The sequence below is a fragment of the Ahaetulla prasina genome, chromosome 7, assembly GCF_028640845.1.
Source record: "Ahaetulla prasina isolate Xishuangbanna chromosome 7, ASM2864084v1, whole genome shotgun sequence".
Classification (NCBI taxonomy): domain Eukaryota; kingdom Metazoa; phylum Chordata; class Lepidosauria; order Squamata; family Colubridae; genus Ahaetulla; species Ahaetulla prasina.
In genome coordinates, this window is record NC_080545.1 from 708807 (window position 1) to 716443 (window position 7637).

Consider the following 7637-nt stretch of genomic DNA (forward strand, 5'->3'; position numbering starts at 1 on the left):
GAAGCCTCCATCTTTGTGAATTCTCTTGTAATATACGATTAATGGCAGCCTGTCAGGAGTCCATAAGCAGCAGCCAAAATAAAAACCACAAGTGCAGCTTTGGATGGAGTCCTGATTAGGAGACGGTTCAACTTCACCAAGGAATCGTCCCAAAGGATGCAGATTATCACACAAAGTCTTCACTTATAAAGAGAGAAATCCATATTTATTCAATGCTGAAAGCATCATCAAGGCAAAAATCTCAGCTTGTGTTCTGGCCAGGGAAGGTTTAGGGAGAAGAAACAGAGGAGAGTGAAGGTTTGGAAAGGAAATATTATTAATCCGTTCTTTATATTTAGGACAACTGTTGAAGTCCTTTCTTTCCTTCGCTGTCTTTCTTTGACAAATGAAGTGGAGACTGGAAACGTCTATAAAAATGAGATAAACTCAAAGAAGACCCACACTCACCCATTTGTGGCTAGCACATGCTACAAAAGAGTAGAAAAAGACAGGATCCGCAGCTGTGCACCAATGTTTCTTTATAAAATTAGTTATTTTCGCTGATGCCAGAAGTTCTTCATTGCTCTCCCTTGATTTGTGTACCAGTCCTGTGCAAATTTAATTTAGATCCACTGAAAAATATCTTTCACTTTTACTCAAATCAGATGTACGGGCCAGCCTTGATTGCCATTCAGCTAAGGAAAACAAAGCCGGATTTGTGGATATTGAAAAGAATCATTCAAGGAGACTAATGGCAGCGAAATCCTGCAAAAACATTATTTCAACTCCATGCCAAGTGCCAACATCCTGCGTGGGCAAGACCTTCCAAAGCCTTTTTAACTGCCTGCCTATTCCTTGCTCGCCCACCGAGCTGAAGGAATTTTCCCAGGTACAGGTGGCATTAAAAATGAACCGGGCCTTCATGAATCATTCTTGGAGTGGGGCATATTCAGCCGTCTGTGGAGCATGTGAAGACCAGCTGCTTGCATGGAGAATTGGCACTGAAAATCACTTTAATGTGGAGAAAAATATGGGAGGAAGTGGGGGAAAATATTGTTCCTCGGAAGGAACTCTGTTAGGTTCTAGAACAGGGGCCTCCAACCTTGGAACTTTAAGACTTGTGGACTTCAAGTTCCAGAATTTCCAGAACCCTCAGCCAGCTTAAGGTTGGCGGTCCCTGTTCTAGAACATAAATTGCCTATTGGCATAGGCAGATGGGTCAAGGCCATCCCCTTGTAGGGTCATTTCCACACATGAGCCTGGTGGCAAGTTTATTTATTTATTTATTATTTATTAATCACATTTATATACCGCCCTATCTCCCGAGGGACTCAGGGCGGTTCACAGGCAAGTAAAAGACATATAAATACACACTAAAACCACATTTTAAAAACTTATTCTACAAAGCCGAATTAAAAAGCAATATAAATAATAAAAACCCATTTAAAACCAATATAAATTTAAAAACTAATCCAGTCCTGCGCAAATGAATAAGTGTGTTTTAAGCTCGCGACGAAAGGTTCGGAGGTCCGGAAGTTGACGGAGTCCTGGGGGAAGTTCGTTCCAGAGGGTGGGAGCCCCCACAGAGAAGGCCCTTCCCCTGGGTGTCGCCAGACGGCACTGCCTAGCTGACGGCACCCTGAGGAGTCCCTCTCTGTGAGAGCGCACGGGTCGGTGAGAGGTATTCGGTAGCAGTAGGCGGTCCCGTAAATAGCCCGGCCCTATGCCATGGAGCGCTTTAAAGATACGTGCAAGGGAAGAGTGTCTTGGCATTTAGATTTTCCTGACAAAGAGCCATCTAAGTTGGAAAACAGTTATGGATTTATTTAAAAATATTAATGCTGCATCTTGGCTTACTTCCCCTGTGTGTTTTTCCCTGTTATAGTATCTGAGCAAGATTTTCCACGCATGATCTCATATGAGTTTCAAAACAACTGGAAATATCTGTCTGATCTGCAAACATTCCAGTGCTAATGAAGAGCTACCCAAGAAATTAAGATGATGGATGTACCCAAATTCCAAACTTACGAAAAAGTTCTGGGATCTCACATCTCCTGCTGTGTAAACCAGATGATGCGTGAGAAAACAAACAAGCACGCACCCATTTGTGGGTGAGTATCTCCGTAGGGTTCCTTTGTTTTAAAAAGATGTATAGCACGCCACCCCCCCCCACCACATAAATGCATAGGATCTGTCATGTATCTTTGATTATTAAATTGTATTCTCAGGAATGAATATTTTGCTGTGCTGATCTCAGGCCAAATACGTACTTTTGAAGAGGAGTTGCACACACATCTGCACTAAAATGTATACATTGGGGAAAATGGCTTGCAACAGTGTGTGTACATTACTCTGTTCAGAATCGAGCATAACAAGGTATGTGAATATAAATGTGCGGGAATTTTCATCTGGTCATTTTCCCAAGAAATATGAAAGTGGTGGACAAATGAGACAGAGTAAACTTTAAACAAAGCTTTTGACATTCACCCCCAAGGTTGTGGGTGGGGATATTGAGGTACATAATTTCTCCAGATAGATTTTTTTTCTGAGACAGGATTCCCACTTAGCGGCGGTAATAATATCACTATCATTATTTTGTAGAAAAGAAAGGACTCCTAATGAGAAGAGCAGCAGTTCATGCATGATAGGACTGAATTAATGCCTTGGAAGCCAGGAAGAATTCAGTCTGCCGGAAAGATGAGAATAATGAAAAATAGGACAGTCACACACAGTTCTTAGCCATCTGGTACCTCAACAAGTGCCGGCACATCACACTTCAGCCATGGGAATTTCTCCCAACTTCTCTTCTCCTTGGAAAGAATTTGCAAGGCAAATTCCGTTTGATCAACTAGGAAAAGAACCAGGAGTGGAGAAAATGGGGGGGAAAAACAACAACAACCCCAAAACCTTCCTCAGGCCAGTGCTAGTTGTAAAAATTGTCAAAAGACCCTTAGATAGATTGTACTTGGGCCTAGTTTGGAGCGCCTGGCCCTAAAATAAACACACAGCACAAATAATCATACTTAACTTATAAGAATGGAAAGTTTTCTTCTTAAACGTTTTTATTACGAAGAATAGGAACTTACAAGTGGATGAACCTTTTCTTAGGAATTAACCCATTGCACAGGTTTGTTAATAAATGTAAGTCAGTTCCAGGATACTTTTGTGTAAAAGTGATACCAGGACAACGTACGGCAATATTTGTGGCTTAGTCCCTAATTCAAGTACCTCGGCTCCCTCGTATGCAGTCAGGGCGCTAGATTTCCGGATTCCGGCACCACTCTCAACGCCTCCTGGATGAAGTGGCACCTGAATCCCATGTCACCCTCGGTCGCCCCTCTGCCTTGGCTCAAGGATTTTGGCGAACGGAAGTGTGCCCAGTCGGTCTCTACGGATCGGAGTGCTGGCCAGCGACGGCAAAGCACGAGCAGGCCATACATGTGACGGAAATGCAAATGCTCTGATGTGCCGTGTAGACTAATGTGATTCAGCCACATCCAACATCAACTGGGAGTCATGCCAATCATAGCAAAAATCTGGGAAGGAAGATGGCACGGAGACATACCATCGGTGGCAAGGACAGCCACCCGTCGGGATCCTGATGACCGGTGACCCCAGGACAGACCCAAGAAAAGGGGGATGGATTGCATCAAAGAGGACATGATAGATGGCTTTGCCAACAAGCGGACCCTGCCATAGTGCATACTGTAAATAAAGCATATATTGTCTTAATAATATATCTGAAAGAAGCCAATTAACTGGTTTCATAAAATGGAACGAAGCATCATATATAATTTTCTAGCCAGACTTTCACTTTAGATAACAAAGTGTTAACATGGAGACAGCCTCTGATGTCAAACTTTAGACTTATTTGGTGTTTGAGAAATAATTACCTCTTCTCTTATTTCCTCTCTCTCCAGCAACTGTGCTTTCCCACCACACAAAAGTTTTCTCCGATCTGATCCTACATTGGTATGTCTTCTACGACATCCTTGTAAGACAGAAACTTTCCATGACTAAAGCTGAAGGCCAGATGCAGGTGTAAATTAAATCAGACCAATTTTATAAGAACTATAATATAATTTTAAAATCTAAATTATGATTTGCTTATGATGATGAATAAAGTCTTGTGTCGTAATTGCTTCAATCACTCAGAATAAAGAGCTTTGTGCCAGGGAACTATTAGATTACTTCCTGCACTATCAGAATAAAGTAGCACCTGGTATCATTATATTATCCAGCAAGATTTTGGTTTTGCAACCAGAACAATAAGGGAATTAAAGAGAAACCACTACATTGTTACAGTCTATGTCGACAAGTAACACAACAGGAATGTTGGCCTTAAGACTTTTTACGGGGTTGCTAACGTAAAAAAGGAGACGGACACACTAACTGGGAGCTTGTCAGGTTTAATGGAGCAAATGTATAAATGGGGCTGATTTGTGTAATGGCGTTTAACACTAATATTAACGCTTCTGATTTGACCATGAAAACAATCGGCTTTCAAATGGCATCTCACTGTTAACTCAGAAAGGATTTGTTTGTTTTGTTCCCTTTGCGAATGTAATTCTCATGACTCAGTCTGTGTGCCTGGAATTAATAGCACCAACAGCTATTTAATTTAAATCTCTTCCATTCCAGTTGCCTGTTTTTAATGTTACATACTGCCCATCGTTTCCTAGCAGTTTTCATCATTATTAGCTGTATATGAACTTGGAAACTGAACCCAGGTTTTTCCCCCACATGGAATTAGGGCTAAAAGGCTATGAAGCAAGCCAACCCTTGATTGATGATGACAAAATGGTTTCCAGGGTCTGGGCAAGCTGGAACACCAGAGCCTAGTCACTGACATAAACACTTAGTAATTTCCGTCTATATTTGGCCCTCATCTTTTAGCCTAATGATAAGATGGATGCACAGGTTGCTTCTGACATCAGGAAATAAAGAAAACACTTAACAACCATGATATCGTCCCAAATTTTTAATGGGATCAAGATTCCCTTTTCGGTCTAGAGAGAAAACAGTTGGGAATTTTTTGCTTGTTCAAACAAACGTTGTGGCTTTAAGCCAAAATAATAAGTTTGAACATTATGTATTTTTCCACAAGCTGTTTTATTTTAATTATTATTTTTTACAAATGCAGTCATAAAGACAGCTGCTTAAACATCTTCATTTTGGCTATTTCCCCCAGGAATGCATGTTTTCACTTCAAGCAAAAAATATGCAGTACAGGTAGTCCTTGACTTACAATCATTCATTTAGTGACCATGCAAAGCTCCAACAACATTGAAAAAAGGGATTTATGACTGGTCATAAATTGCAACATCCCCATGGTCGTGTCATCAAAATCCAGGTGCCTGATAACCAGCACAAACTAACTGTGGTTGCAGAGTCTATTTGACTGTCATTTGCAAACTTCCCAGCTGGCTTCCGACCACAAGATTAGTGGGGGAAGCTGGATTCTGTGAATGACTCTTAATTCACTTAAAAACTCCACCGATTTGCTTCAATGGTAGCAAAAAAATGAACGTTTGCACAACTCATGTAAGAACGGCCTTATGTTTAGCAACATAAATTCTGATCCCAGTTGTGGTTTAAGTTGAGGGTTACCTGTATGGGTTTCAAATAATGGATCCATGTCACGCCTCTAGTGAAGTTGACTATGGTGTTCCAAACTTACCTACTGTTCTTTAAAGTCTCTTTAGCTTTTTCCCCTTAGAGGTTTACTGCAATGCTCTCTACATGGGGCTCCCCTTGAAGGGCATCCGGAGGCTGCAGTTAGTCCAGAATGCGGCTGCGCGGGTGATAGAGGGAGCCCCTCGTGGCTCCCGTATGACACCTATCCTGCGCAGACTGCACTGGCTACCTGTGGCCTTCCGGGTGCGCTTCAAGGTGTTGGTAACCACCTTTAAAGCGCTCCATGGCATAGGGCCGGGTTACTTACGGGACCGCCTACTGCTACCGAATACCTCCCACCGACCCGTGCGCTCTCACAGAGAGGGACTCCTCAGGGTGCCGTCAGCGAGGCAATGTCGTCTGGCGACGCCCAGGGGAAGGGCCTTCTCTGTGGGGGCTCCCACCCTCTGGAACGAACTACCCCCAGGACTTCGTCAACTTCCGGACCTCCGAACCTTCCGTCGCGAGCTTAAAACACACTTATTCATCTGCGCAGGACTGGACTAGATTTTAAATTTATTGGTTTTAAATGGGTTTTATTATTTATATTGTTTTAACAATTCGGCCTTTTTAGAATAAGTTTTTTAATTCTTATTTTAATCTGTATTTATATGTTTTTATTTGCCTGTGAACCGCCCTGAGTCCTTCGGGAGATAGGGCGGTATACAAATGTGATCAATAAATAAATAAATACAATAATGATCAATAAATAGAGGTGACCTTTGCTATCTAACAGGCAGACTTTAAAGTACATACATAAAACAGTTAGAAATGTGTGGATTGGGCAGAGGTAATTTATCTTAATTACCTCCAGCCATTTTGCCTTACTGGATATAATTTTAATTAAAAGTGTTGATAATACTAGGAAGAAATGTTCTGAATTCAATTAAAGGAGCAGAGTTCATTGGACAGTGAGTACTTTTTAAAGTTTTGGCTTTCACGAGTTCTCTTGCAAAGTTCTGGCTTTTTCTGATTCTTTTGCACGGACCAGTGAGAGCAGAGTACATGAAATGAAGCAAGAGAAACAATATTCAGAGCATGAAGTAAGAATTATTAAAAGATAATGCAGAAATTGATTCTTGGCCATTCAAATAAGGGTATTAATTAAAATTATTTTCAAATATAAAGCATGTTTGTGTTGTGTGCTAATAATATTACTTGTAGATCAAGATCAACTTATGCAACTTTTTATAAAGTCAAATTTATGTTGAAAATGTGAGTAACCTGGAGGGACATTTTACTATGTCTGGTGGATGTGTGAAAAAGCCAAAAAATGTTGGACCCAAACACATAAGACTAATTCAGACAATTTTAAAAACTAATACACAATTGAAACCAGAGGCTTTTCTTTGGGAACGAATGGACAGGCAGCTATAAAAAACACATGGAATTTTGTTTTTATATATGACAGCTGAAGCAAGATTATTATATGCTCCAAAGTGAAAAGGTTCTTCCTTTTCCACAATGGAGGAATAGTTGGTGAAGATGACAGAATTTGTAGACAGAGATGGCTGAATTAACTCCTTGACTGAAGAGAAGACACCGTCTACATTTATGGACGACTGGAAACCTTTTATGGACTTTTTGCATGACACAGAAAAAATGCTCTTATGACTTTTGGTTCTAATGATTAGGAAAAAAAATAGAGAATAGAAAAAAGAGAGGTTTTTTTTTTTTTTTATAACCATAGAGTAAGAGATAACTTTGCAATCATGCTGCAAAGGAAGTTGGAAGCTTCTATTTCTTTCTGCACTTTTGTCTTTGATTTCTTTATTCTGAATTAATTCTTGTTAGTTTTTCTCCTTAAAACTTTTAATAAAATGTATACATAAGAATAACATCCACTTAAATAATCTTTGTGTGGCTGAGCGGCTGAAAGCTGTTGAATTAAACAATCGATCAACTAAAGGGCAGGCTGTTACTCAGCTCCCACTCCAGGGTGGGGGTTAAAGACATTCTGACACTTACTCTCACTCTTTCCT

The 7637-nt window shown here is 40.6% G+C and overlaps 1 long non-coding RNA gene across 1 annotated transcript; it reads left to right on the forward strand.

The window, feature by feature from the left end:
- The first annotated feature begins 1876 nt into the window (after nt 1-1876).
- On the forward strand, nt 1877-7250 carry LOC131202639 (uncharacterized). The gene is made up of 3 exons (XR_009156176.1): nt 1877-2090; nt 2581-5700; nt 6371-7250. It is a non-coding gene; the product is annotated as an uncharacterized LOC131202639 (long non-coding RNA).
- The last annotated feature ends 387 nt before the right edge of the window (nt 7251-7637 follow it).